At 49.0% G+C, this 12,339-nt stretch overlaps 1 protein-coding gene across 2 annotated transcripts in view; it reads left to right on the forward strand.

Moving 5' to 3' along the window:
* The window catches only part of ACAN (aggrecan), a 62,165-nt gene that overhangs the window by 818 nt on the left and 49,008 nt on the right, over window positions 1-12,339 (forward strand). The window lies entirely within an intron of this gene.

Raw genomic sequence — 12,339 nt, forward strand, 5'->3', positions numbered from 1 at the left:
GACCAGAGACAGTTTTTCCATCTCTGGGTTCCTCTGCAGTTGAAGCCAATGGAGGTGGAGCCTTTCTAACCCTGGGGTTGGGTGGACGGTTGTCAGTGTTAACCTGCATTCTAGGCCAGACCCAACTGTGGGGTGCCGGCTTGTCTCCTGTTGAAAGACAGTATCCAACCCAAACTTTTCCATCATTCTACTCCTTGCAATTGTGAGAATGGTTCTGATAGGATTCCTCTAGGGTTTCACCACGAAGGAGCCCAGGACCCAGCCAGCATTTTGTTTGGTGCATAAATTCCAATTCTGTCAGGGTGACTGCCAGGAGGAAAGGAAGGAAGCTGGATGGATTAGTGTGGTGTTTCAGGTCCGGGATACTGTGGTGGGTGGGTATCTGACCATTTGGGGGAACCCTGGATCTTGGGAAACACATTTGAAAGAAAGTGAACCCAGAAAGGTGTGATGATGACTTTCTAAAGGTCATATGTGACTTAGGGGAAGGGCAGAACTAGAATCTGGGTTTTCTGAGGCTCTAGTCAGTTGCTCATCTTGATTAAAGAACCCAGATGTCTAGGCTCTAATCCTTGTTCCTCCCTTGCCTCTGGGTTGCCAAGGAGAAGGGACGATCAGATCGCCTGTGGCCCTGGGCAGGGCGGCTTAGGAGGTGCTTTGAAGATCAGTGTAGGAGTGTTGGCCTGTCAGGCACTGAGCCTGGAAGAGACTGCCCAGGAATGGAAAGGCCATTGGGGAGAAAACCGCATGGCCATGGCGGAGAAAACCCAAAGGAGGTGGTGCCTCTAACCCAGAAGGAGAGATCGCTCCTCCAATTTAAAAAGTTTCAGATGAAGGAATAATCAAAAGGAAGAAAAACTCTCTCAGAGAAATACTGGAACTTTTCAGGTTATATCAAGTTGGGTTTAAATGAGATGTATGTAGGTCCACTTTCTAGCGCATCACCTGGTACCTTCATTCATTCTCCAGTAACTTCTGAGCGCCACCTAGGTGCCAGGTCTGTGCTCAGTGCAGGCCCGTAGCTGGCCCTCTCGATAAACAGTAGCTGCAACGATACAAGCAAAGCCCTTAGCATGGTGCCTGCCACTGGGCAGTTATTGAACTCAATAACCGTTCAATATCATTTATTAGTAGTAGTACTAATTTCAATATTAAGTAAATATTTTTCTTTTCCTAGAATTTTCCATAAAAATTATACTTAAGTTGGGATTCTCTCTTTATTATTTGAAAGCCCTCTGGTCAATATAGGAGTAAAGAATCCAAGAGGGTAAAATGATAGATGTAGTATTACTTATTTGCAGGGAGTCTGTGTGCTGTCTGAGCCACACCTGACTCCAGGCCCCTTCTTACAGCTATGCACATACTTTGCCCCTGCTCCCCATCTCACATGCACCCACATCCCAGGCAGCCTGCACCCCTGCATGCCCATGGGGGCGCCTTCTATCCCCACATGTTGAGAACAAACTGTCGAACTCCCCAGTCAGAGCAGGAGCTCCAAGGGACCTCACTCCCTGGATGGTGGGGTGGAGCTGCTAAGGTGGGAACCTGCCAGGTAGGGCAGACCTGAGTGCAAATCCCAACTCAGCCAGTTAATTGGCTACATGATATTGAAGAGGTCCTTGTCAGGCTCTCAGTAGGCACCATAAACCTTAATTCCTCTCCTCTAATGGCTTCTAGGTCCCCTTGGGGTCACAATCTGTAGGTTCAGGAGTACTCATTTAGAATGTTCTGTAATAGTAAAAGGCCATGTCCCAACTTTTCACGTGGATTTTTTTCATGATGCCTTGTAGAACCTGGTCCCTCGCAAGCCCCTTCTTCTTGGGCTGAGAAGGGCCTCGGCTGAGCAACGGGAGGCCCACGGGCCCCTGCTTGGAGTCTCACTTTTAGTCTGTGTCTGCTCCTGCAGGGACATCTAGCACAGAACATGTCCATCTGCAGCTGGTAAAATCAATTTAGGGCAGTGTAATGACATAGGAAAGAGAAATCTCATAGTGCCTTCCATGTAATAAAGGTAAGTATTATTTCTGAAAACTTCTATTACTGTTAAATATTTTGCAGTCCTAGATAAGTGTATATGTGATTATAATACATAGGTATTTGTATGTACACAATACATACAAACTTGGTGTTTAACTGATGATTTCTTACTGCGGGCTATGGTCAAAACAGCTTGAAAGCCCCTGATCCTGGTAATGTTTCTGTCTGAGAAATCCCTGCCCCGGGGCTCCAGCTGGCAGGTCCTGGGGCATCCTTGCTGCCTCTGTGCTAACACCTGGACTGGACCCTTGAACATCTTGGGAGTGGGGGCAGCAAGAAGTAGAAGCTGGGGGTGGGAGTGAAAGGCAAGTTCAAGGAAGACAACCCAGACTCAGACAGGAAGCAATGTGTGGAGAACAGGCCTGCTTGCAAGTGGAGTGTGAGGAGTGACAGGGCCAATGAACCTTTTTTAAAAATATTTTATTCATTTATTTATTTATCTATTTATTTATTTATTTATTTATTTATTTATTTATTTATTTATTTATTTTTAAAGAGAGAGAGAGAGAGAGAATATGAATGAGGGAGGCACAGAGGGAGAGGGACAAGCAGATGGTGTGCTGAGCACAGAGCTAAGATCATGACCTGAGCTGAAATCAAGAGTCAGATGCCTAACCCACTGAACCACCCAGGTGCCCCTGTGGGTGGGAACATCTCCAAACAGGAGCCATCCTCTCCTGCTATCACCAGGCTGGCCTTTTGACCATGCTGTGGGCCTTGATGGGAGCTTCACTGCTACCCTCTTTCCTTAAGAAAGCTCTCTGTTCAATGGAGGGAAAGGAGATTGTGGCGTCTCCCCTAGCTGCTCTCCTTCCCCCAGACCGGATAGGATACCCCCATCCCCGAGAGGAGGTCTGGGCCCCTGGGCGTGGCTGGAAACGGAGTCCTTGTTGCAGGGGAGGAGTGGCTGAGAGGGGCAGTGGTGCTGGGCGGGTTCAGGGTTAGAGAGGGAGAGCCCGAGAGAGGCCGGAGGACCAGAATGGAGGGAGGGGGGCGCGTGGGCCTTTGTAGGGAAAACGGGAAAACAGTTCCTTTTTTCAAAAGTTGAATCCAGGGCAAGAACGGAAACCATAGAGTTTACTTTTAAAAACTCAGAGCCTCCTTGTAAGCAGCCGAATGTGTATGTGTGTGTGTGTGTGTGTGTGTGTTCGTGTGTGTGTGTGTGTGTGCGCGCGCAGCGCGTGCGTGTGTGCACACACTAGGCGGGCGGGCCTGCGGGCTGGCCTGAGCTTGTGAGAGGCGACTTTTCTCCCTCTCAATGGCCTTACAGTGTATCCTAAAGAAGCTTTTTGTTAAACTCATGAATAGGTGGATTTGGGGTGTGCGCTGCTGGCCATCATGATTTGGATATTTGGTTACCTTTGAGGTTATGTGTTTTCCCTTTTAAGACACACACCCAAAAAAGAAGCCACCTCTCCTGCATTGGGTCTCTTTTGGGTGTGGGAGGGCTTGCTCTTCTCTCTGTGATTGATTTGGCTTGAGGGGCAAGGGTCCAATGAAGGAACTGAGTACCGGGCAGTTGTGTAGCATCCAACCTGGCGAACAGCCCCTCCTCAGCCCCTGGACTCTGGGCCTCTGAGGTGGAGCATGGCAGTTCCATAGGTGTCCAGGGCACTTGGGGCTGTGATAATCTTCTAAGAGATCACAAAGGGGACAGAGGCCCAGGAGGGGGTAGGTGTGTGCCCCCGGCTGGCCCAGAGCAGACTAGTGAGGATCTGGATGGGAACGCAGGCCTTCAGGCCCTCATCCTGAAACATACCATATCCATGGAAAGCATTCATTCATTCTCCCTGCAGCACCACTTGCTACATGCTACAGGCACTGCACTAGATGTGGGTAAACCATTCACTCTTCTGGCCCTCCAGCTGCTCATTGTCTATTGAAGAAGACAGGCTATAATCAACTTGACCCCAACCCCGAATTCCTATAAAGCAATGGCTCTCAACTGGGGGCTATTTTGCTCCCCAGGGAACATTTGACCTTATGTGGAGAGACTTTTTTTGTTGTCGCCATAGGGGAGGGGTGATAGTACTAGCATCCAGTGGGTGGAGACCAGGGATGCTACTAAACATCTGAAAATGCAGAGGATAGCACTTTCCTTCTACCAGCAGAGAATTATCCAGCCCAAAATGTCAGTAGTGCCAATATTGAGAAGTCCTGCTCCAGACCTTCATTTAGTTATGGGGCCAGAGCATGCCCAGCTGTGTGCAACAGAAGTCCAACGGCTGGGGGAAGGGGGAGGAGGGCGGCAAGAAGGGAGGGTTAGGCAGGCGATGAAGGGCAGACAACAAAAGAAAACAAGGAGCCAGGCCCCAGTGGTAAAGCAGAAAGAACGGGGACTTTGGCAGCCCCGGATGTAGGTTGAAATCCCAGCTATGTGCCCTTGGGCAAGTCACTTAAGCTCTCTGAGCCTCACTTTTCACATCCATGAAATGAGGCTCATCTGATGACTGAGAGAGTTCAAGATAAAGCGAAGACAGGACCTGGCACAAAGTAGACCTGCAACAAAATATCAAACTGCTATTATAATTTTTGAGGTTTTCCGAAATCCCACTCTGAAAAATCATAGCATCAGCAAGTATGGATGTGTGATCATGAGGCCAAAGAAGGTTGCCATTGGGGACACAATTGCCACAGTAATGCATTCTGTTGGGTGGGGGGTGGCATGTGGGTCAGCACCTCCCCACACACACAACTCCCAGCAGGGGGTGAGAATCAAGGGGTGGGGTTTGCTCCAGTGGGAAGGCCAATGTGTGTATCCTATAGCATGGGCAGTGGGAGAACGCTGAGCTTGAAGCCACTTGAACTGCGCACTGCCTGGCTGCATAATGTGGGCAAATTGCTTTGCCTTTCTGAGCCTTGGTTTTCTTCTCTGTACAATGGACATCCTAAGGCCTGCCTTCATGGTGTGTGCTACACTTAATCCAGCGCCTGGCACACACAGTCAGGCTGGTTGAATGAATGAATGAATGAATGAGCGGACCTTCGCACTATAAATTACCTCCAATGCTTGAGGAGAAGAATACCAGCAATTTTCAAATGGGCGGTCCTCCACTTTGCCATGCCTCCATCCCCAGCCCCCCGGAAGCCTGGTCCTCTAGTTCCTGTAGGGCACCAGGCACGAGTTACAGCGCTGACAGCAGCACCCTCTAGAGGGTACTGCAGTTATTAGCAGTTGAGTTGTGCCAGCCAGGAGGAGGGAACCTCCGTGGTAGCAGGAGGTGTGGGTGAGCCCCATCTGTACAACAAGGCCTTTGCTCCACTCCATGGAGTTGAACTTAACAGTATATTAAGGCCTGACTGAAAGTCACTAGCCAAAGGGGTGGATTTGGGAATTGCCAGGCTTCCCTGAGCCTCTATTTTTTCAGTCATGAAGCATTGGGGCACTTGGGTAGCTCAGTGGGTTGAGTGTTTGCCTTGGTCCTGGGATCAAGCTCCACATCCTGCTCCCTGCTCAGTGGGGAGCCTGCTTCTCCCTCTCCCTCTGCTGTTCCCTCCTCTTTGTGCTCACGTGCTCTCTCATCAAATAAACAAAATCTTTAAAAAAAAAAAAAAAGCATTAAATCAGAAAGGGACACGGGGGACACCTAAATCACCCGCCTCCTTAGTTATGCAAATGAGGAGCCTGAGTCTCAGAGAGAGAGTTCAGGGGCTCTCAGCAGAGCCATGGGCTCCTGTCAGGGCTGCTGAAGCTCCTCCCTCCACATCACATGTCACATTCAAACCAATAAAAGGAGGTGCCTTATCACAGAAACACTGTGCCATCCCATAAGAGCCCAAATGCAGACAGACTTCATCTTGAGACTACCCGTTGTCTACCCTTGGGCCACCTTCTCACTGTGTGCCTCCAGAGTCCTTGATGGTTGCCCAGATGCTTGGGGGAAGAAAGTCTTGTTAGGGGAAATGTCCAGGGCAAAGGGGAGCCCAGCCTTCCAAGTCCCTCAGAACCCCTGGGCTTTCTTATCTCAGCCTCCACCCTTGATCATATTGGAGGGATTTTCTCCAACCAAACCTGGACCTTGGCCTGACCTTCCTCCCATCCCTTCCTTCACCCATTAGGTGCACCCCCCCCAAAAAAAAAAAACCACTCTCACTTTGACCTCATATCCAGATGGCTTAGGGAAACACCTGGATTTTATGATGACTCAGGAATGTAGTGGATGTTTTTCAGCTTGACAAGATGCTCTAAAAGAGACTCGGATGCTGTCATCAGAAGTAGCCTCTGTCCCTAGAATCAAAAGCATTGGAGTAGCTTTGGGGGAAAAAAAGTATGCCTAAATCATAATGTACCCCAGAGATTCTGCATGGGGTTGGGGGACAGGGTAGGAATCTGTGCTTTTCAGAATCACCCCAGGTGATTGCAATGCAGTCTGGTTTCTGAACTCTTAGTATAAAGCCCAAAACAGTTCCTCTGGGTGCATTTGGTTCTAAACTACTTTCTTGTAGCCCTTCCTCTAAGGGTCACCTGCCCCAACTCTCCCTGCAGGCAGAATGACAGCCTCTGCCCCAAGTTTGCCCTTTAGGGGAATGGGAAGGTTACAGTCTGCCTCTCTGACTCCTCTCTCCTGCCTGACACATAGGCCCTGCTTCCTTAACATAGTTGTCATTGACCCTGGATTCATGTATATTTGTCCCTGGAGAATGAAGCTAGGCCAAGATTCCCAAAAATGGGTTCCCTAGAACATCTGTTTCAGAGATGGTCAATGGACATTATATGTAAAAGGGGGTCTCATCCCCACGGCTCAAACAGCACCCCTGCTCTGCAGGAATTCTCAATATGCTGATGGATATTGGAAATCTCCCTGAGTTTCTTAAGTCAAATTTGGCCAGGGAGCTCTTCTCTCCTAGAGTGAACTGAGGGTCCATACAGTCAGCCAGCTCTGATCCTGCAGCAGGAACGAGGCAGCTGCACGGGACCCAAGGCGGGGGCCCAGGGACGAGGAGTGCTTAGAACCCTAATCTTAAACACTGGTCACTGACCCAGCAAGCTTTCTTCACCCTCAGAGCAAGGCTGGACACCTTCTTCTTGTTCACCTGATACCTGCCACCTTCTCTTTAAAGGTAGGCCATGCAGGATGATCGTTTTAGTTTCATTGTTTCCCAGGATTGAAAAACAGGTGAGTGAGGTGGAGCCCTCCCACCTGGACCAGAGGCCTAGCCCTGTGTGCTCAATTTGCCCTGTGACTTCAGGGAGTGCCAGTCTCATGGACATGTCTATGTATAGCCCTTGCCCCTGAAGTGAACCCCTGCCCCTGGAGCTGAGCAAGAAAGAGCTGTGTCTGCATGCTTACCTCTGTCCCCTGTCCCCAACACTACATCCATGAGTACCGACCCCACCTCAGCCCCACACCGTTCAACCAGAGAGCTTCTTCACCCTCCTGTGGGCCATTTATTCCCCCTTAAAGCAGCCTCATTTTGTGATTCTTCTTTCCTAAGCCCAACCTGCAATGGCTTCCACTGATCTTTTGTTACTGTTATAGCAGAGTGGATCCCCCTGGTATGGGGGACCTGATTGCATAGATTGTCTCCACACCCAGCCCTGAGAGAGAAGAGTGCTGTAAGGCTGGGTTGGAGGTAGAAGCAGCTTTATTAGCTGAGGGAAGACCTAGCAGGGGCTTAGAGCCTCACCTCCCACTGCTTCCTCTGCTCACCTGGGCCCTCTCATCCACTCTTCTCTCGAGGAGCTCCAGCTGCCATCTCAATGCCTTCGGGACTCCAGGGGCCTACCCTCAGGGGTCAGCAAGACTCACACGTGCCAAATAAGGCTCCTGTAATGTTCAGTGGCTGGAAAACTGTAACTACTCCAGCTCCCTCTGTAGTTACTGCAAGTATGGTGTCGATGACTGGCCCATAGATGCTTATGCTTGCAGCAATCAGGTCAGGTTATTTGCACATCCCTTCTCAAGCCTCTGGGAATTACAGAGGCTCTCAGAAGACCTTTTATACTTGGAATACAGCCCAGTTCTCTTCCTTGGCCCACAGGCCCTCAGGAGCCTGTTTCCTCTTCCCCTTGAGCTTCCCCATCACCTTCCCCTCACCCACCACCTTCAGCATCTCCCAATTAATTCCTGCCTCAGGGCCTTTGCCTTCCTGGTCTCTCCTGCCTGAGGTTCTTCTCATTTGGCTTTGCAAGATTGGCTCATTCTAGTCATTCAGTTCAAATGACACCTCTTCCAGGAGGCCTTTCATTATCACCCAGTTTAAAGATAAACATGCCCACCCCCATGTTCCAGCAGCCCTGGGTTGAACTTTCTTTGTAGTGTGCCACTGTCTAAAAAATGCTGGTTGGTTGTTTTCCTTGCTGGTTTTCTGCCCCCTGCCCCGGTCACACCAAATCAAAAGTTGCATGGGACAGGAGCCCATCACACAGATGCCCTGTCTTGATCTTCTTCAATCTCCAACACCTAGAAAATGCTTAGTAAAAATATGCTGACCAGACAAATGACTTTAGCCCAGTACTTTTCAAACTGCGCTCGAGAGTCTTCAGGGGTTGTCTATGACACCCTACAGGGGCCATAGAGGTAAGGAGAGAGAGGCAGTGATTTTAGGGGTCCCCATGTCAGATTTGATCAGAACATCTCCACTTTTATGTCTTTTGAAAGCCACTGATCTGGTGCTTTTCTACTCTTGTCAGAGATCAGAAAACTGAGACCTAAAAAGGAATATGTCTGATGAAATGGCTAAGTGAAATAAATCTGTCAGAGAAAGATGAATGCCATATGATCTCACTCCTATGTAGAATTTAAGAAATAAAACAAATGAGCAAAAAGGAGAGTGGAAAAAAGAGAGAGAGGCAAACCAAGAAATAGACTCTTTTTTTGTCTTTAAGGATTTTATTTCTTTATTAATGACACACAGAGTGAGGCAGAGAGACATAGGCAGAAGGAGAAGTGGGCTCCCTACAGGGAGCCAGATGTGGGACTCGATCCCCGGATCCGAGATCATGCCCTGAGCCAAAGGCAGACGCTCAAACGCTGAGCCACCCAGGCATCCGAAGAAATAGACTCTTAACAATTACAAATTGCAGGTTAGCAGTGGGGAGGTGGGAGCTGGGATAGGGGAACAGATGATGGGCATGAAAGAGGGCACTTTTTTATTTTATTTTATTTATTTATTCATGAGAGACACACAGAGAGAGGCAGAGACACAGGGAGAGGGGGGAGCAGGCTCCATGCAGGGAGCCTGATGTGGGACTCGATCCTGGGACTCCTGGATCATGCCCTGGGCCAAAGGCAGGCACTAAACCGCTGAGCCACCTGGGCAACTTGAAGGAGGGCACTTGGGATGAGCACCAATGGTCGCCTATGATTTATTCCCAGCCCCCTTCCTGATGACATTGTAGCACTTCGATTCACAAAAGGATCCATCAGGCCATTGTCTTATAGGAGTGGAAGTCAGGTGGATGGGCTCCAGACTCAATCTGGCTAATTCACTAGCAGTGTGACCTTGCCAGAGTTGGTTAGTCTTGCATGCCTCAGTTTCCACATCTGTAAATCAGGTATAATGTCTCTTAACTCATGAGTTTGTGAGGATAATATAACATAGCTAAAGCAAGGTACCGAGCACAGAGCAAATGCCCTCAAAGCAGTAATAGCTGTTCATCATGAATATCCCTGGGGTCGTTCCTGGTATCTGAGAACCTGACATTTTGTAGCAATGGGTAAGGTAGTCACGTGACTACCTCTTCTTGCCCAACCTGAAGCTCCTCGGCTGATTTCCTGACCACTTATGCTCTTAAGGCAGCCATGCAAGCTTGGAGCACGGAGGCACGTGGGAAATGCAAGAAGAGCCTTGTGCCTTCTGTCACCTTGAAGCTAGCTGGGGAACAGGGCCGGTCCCCTGCAGCAAGCCCTGTTGTACCAAGGGGCCCCCACTGCACAATTCCAGGGGATCCCATTCCATTGTGTTCCGTGGGTAGACAGCCCCTTGGGGTGGTACAGGGCACAGCTGATTAGAGCTTTACACCCCAGCCCTGATCCTACTCGAATCCTTCAACTACCTCTTGGGACTGCACCATACTGGCAAAAGGTGGACCAGCAAGAAATTCTTTCAGGTGTTCTACCTGCCACCAGCTCTGTGGCTGTGCTTTCAGGAGGCAGGCTGTGGAGGGAGGAGCTGGTGCAGAACTGGGCTTCTCTGGCCCTGCCAATCTCCTGCTTAGTGCCCTGTCCTCCCCTCGTGGGACTGGGGAACCAGGAAGTCTAATTATCCCAGGAGAACCGTTGATGGTTCTGAAAAAGTTAAGGCAGCTGAACAGCCTGAGATGTGCCTCTGTTGAAATGTCAGCCTTTCTTGGTCCTATGCAGACCCTAGGAGAAAAGATGCTCTGAGTCCAGACGGGCCAGAAACCTCAAAGAAACGTTCACTTCTGGGTTTTTGTTAATAAAAGACAGAATCCAGACCAGGATCGAGGATATGTTTCTCCTTTCTCCTGGCTCCCTAGAAAGGCAGAGAGCCACTGTCATCAATCAGTGAGAGCAGAAGGGGATATGGATGAGCCCAATGATGGCATGAGGGTCAAAGAGCCAAACCAAGAGAATCACAAGATTCTCAAATCACAATATCACAATCACGAAGATCAGGTTCAAAGGGCAACCAAGAAGGTTCTAGAAAAATCCATCAAGAACAAGCCCAGGGCTCCTGGCTGGCTCAATAGGTAGAGCCTGCGACTCTTATTCTCAGGGTTGTGAATTTGAGCCCTGGGTTCAAAGTGGTTATAGAGATGACTTAAAAATAAAATCTTAAAAAATCAAATCAAATCCCAAGGCGTGATACGTCCCCACTGAGAAAAGGAGGGCAGGAGAGATTTAGATTAGACATGAAAAATAATTTTCTAGAGAAATCTAAATCATCCTGACTTGACCCCCAAGTAAGATGGGGCAATCTCCTTTTGTAGTAGTGTCTTTGGTCGTGGTGGTAGTAAAATAAAGAGTTACCCATTGTATTAGTTTCAAGGACTGCCATCACAAAGCGCCGCAAAATGCAGGCTTAAAATGACAGAAGTAGGGGCAGCCCCGGTGGCACAGCGGTTTAGCGCCGCCTGAAGCCTGGGGTGTGATCCTGGAGACCCAGGATTGAGTCCCACATCAGGCTCCCTGCATGGAGCCTGCTTCTCCCTCTCCCTCTGCCTGTGTCTCTGCCTCTCTCTGTGTGTCTCTCATGAATAAATAAATAAAATTCTTTAAAAAAAAATGACAGAAGTGTATTGTCTCTCAGTTCTGGAGGCTAGAAGTCCAAAATCAGGGTCTCTTCAGGGCCATGTTCCCTCTGAATCCTGAAGGAAAGAATCCTTCCTAGACTCTTCTCAGCTTCTGGTTTCAGTTTTTGGCATTCCTGGGCCAGCACCTGTCTCACTCCGATCTCTGTCTCCCTGATCTCTGCATGGATGCCAGGATCTCCACATGCTGCTTACATTTCTTTCGAGGACACCAGTCATACTGGATTAAGGGTCCATCCTAATGACCTCACCTTAACTTGATTATATCTGAAAGGACTTATTTCCAGATAAGGTCACATTCCCAGGTCCTGGGGGTTAGGGCTTCCACATATCCTTTTTTTGCAGGGCGGGGGTGGGGGGGGGCTCAATTCAACTCGTGACACCCTTTATTGACTTGCTACCATATTTTGGATCCATGCTTCATCTGAGATGTCCAGGAAGTTCTATCAAGTCAAATAAATGACATATTCTCTGATTGGTCAGTGCTTCTGTGCTAACCAGAGACTGGATGTATTGAGTAGAAAGGATATAAATGTTGCATGACCCAAAGCCACAAGAAGCTTGAAGTAGGTCTAATTATCCCCATTTTGTAGATGGTGAAACTAAGGCATGGCCAAGGCTGGAACTCATGGCTGTCTGATTCCAAATGTTCCTGGTTTCCTGGCTATTTCATGCCCAGAGAGAAGGCCAATTTCTCAGATTGGACCCAGACATCCAGCATAAGAAAGAGAAGCAAAGGGACTTGTTGCTCATTCTGGGGCCCATCCATCAGGGTATGTGCATAAAGCTCTGCTCATTCTGGCATTCCATGCCTATGAACTTCATGGGGATTCCTTGGCTCACAGTTAGGATCATCTTTGGAAGAGAGTCATGAGCTTGAAAGATCTTCGACCCAGAGTCTGTTGAACACTTAACTGTGATGCAAGAAAATTCTGTCTCTCAGCACATTCCCAAGAGTTTTATAGTACATGGAGAACATTCTCCTCTCCTCCACCCTGCCCTCCCTCCCTTCCCCGCCCCCACCCCATCCCTTCTTCACTGGCTGGCACCTTGGTCACTGGGGAGTTTATTGTCCTGAATGTAGA

Source organism: Canis lupus, chromosome 3 (assembly GCF_003254725.2).
Source record: "Canis lupus dingo isolate Sandy chromosome 3, ASM325472v2, whole genome shotgun sequence".
Lineage (NCBI taxonomy): Eukaryota > Metazoa > Chordata > Mammalia > Carnivora > Canidae > Canis > Canis lupus.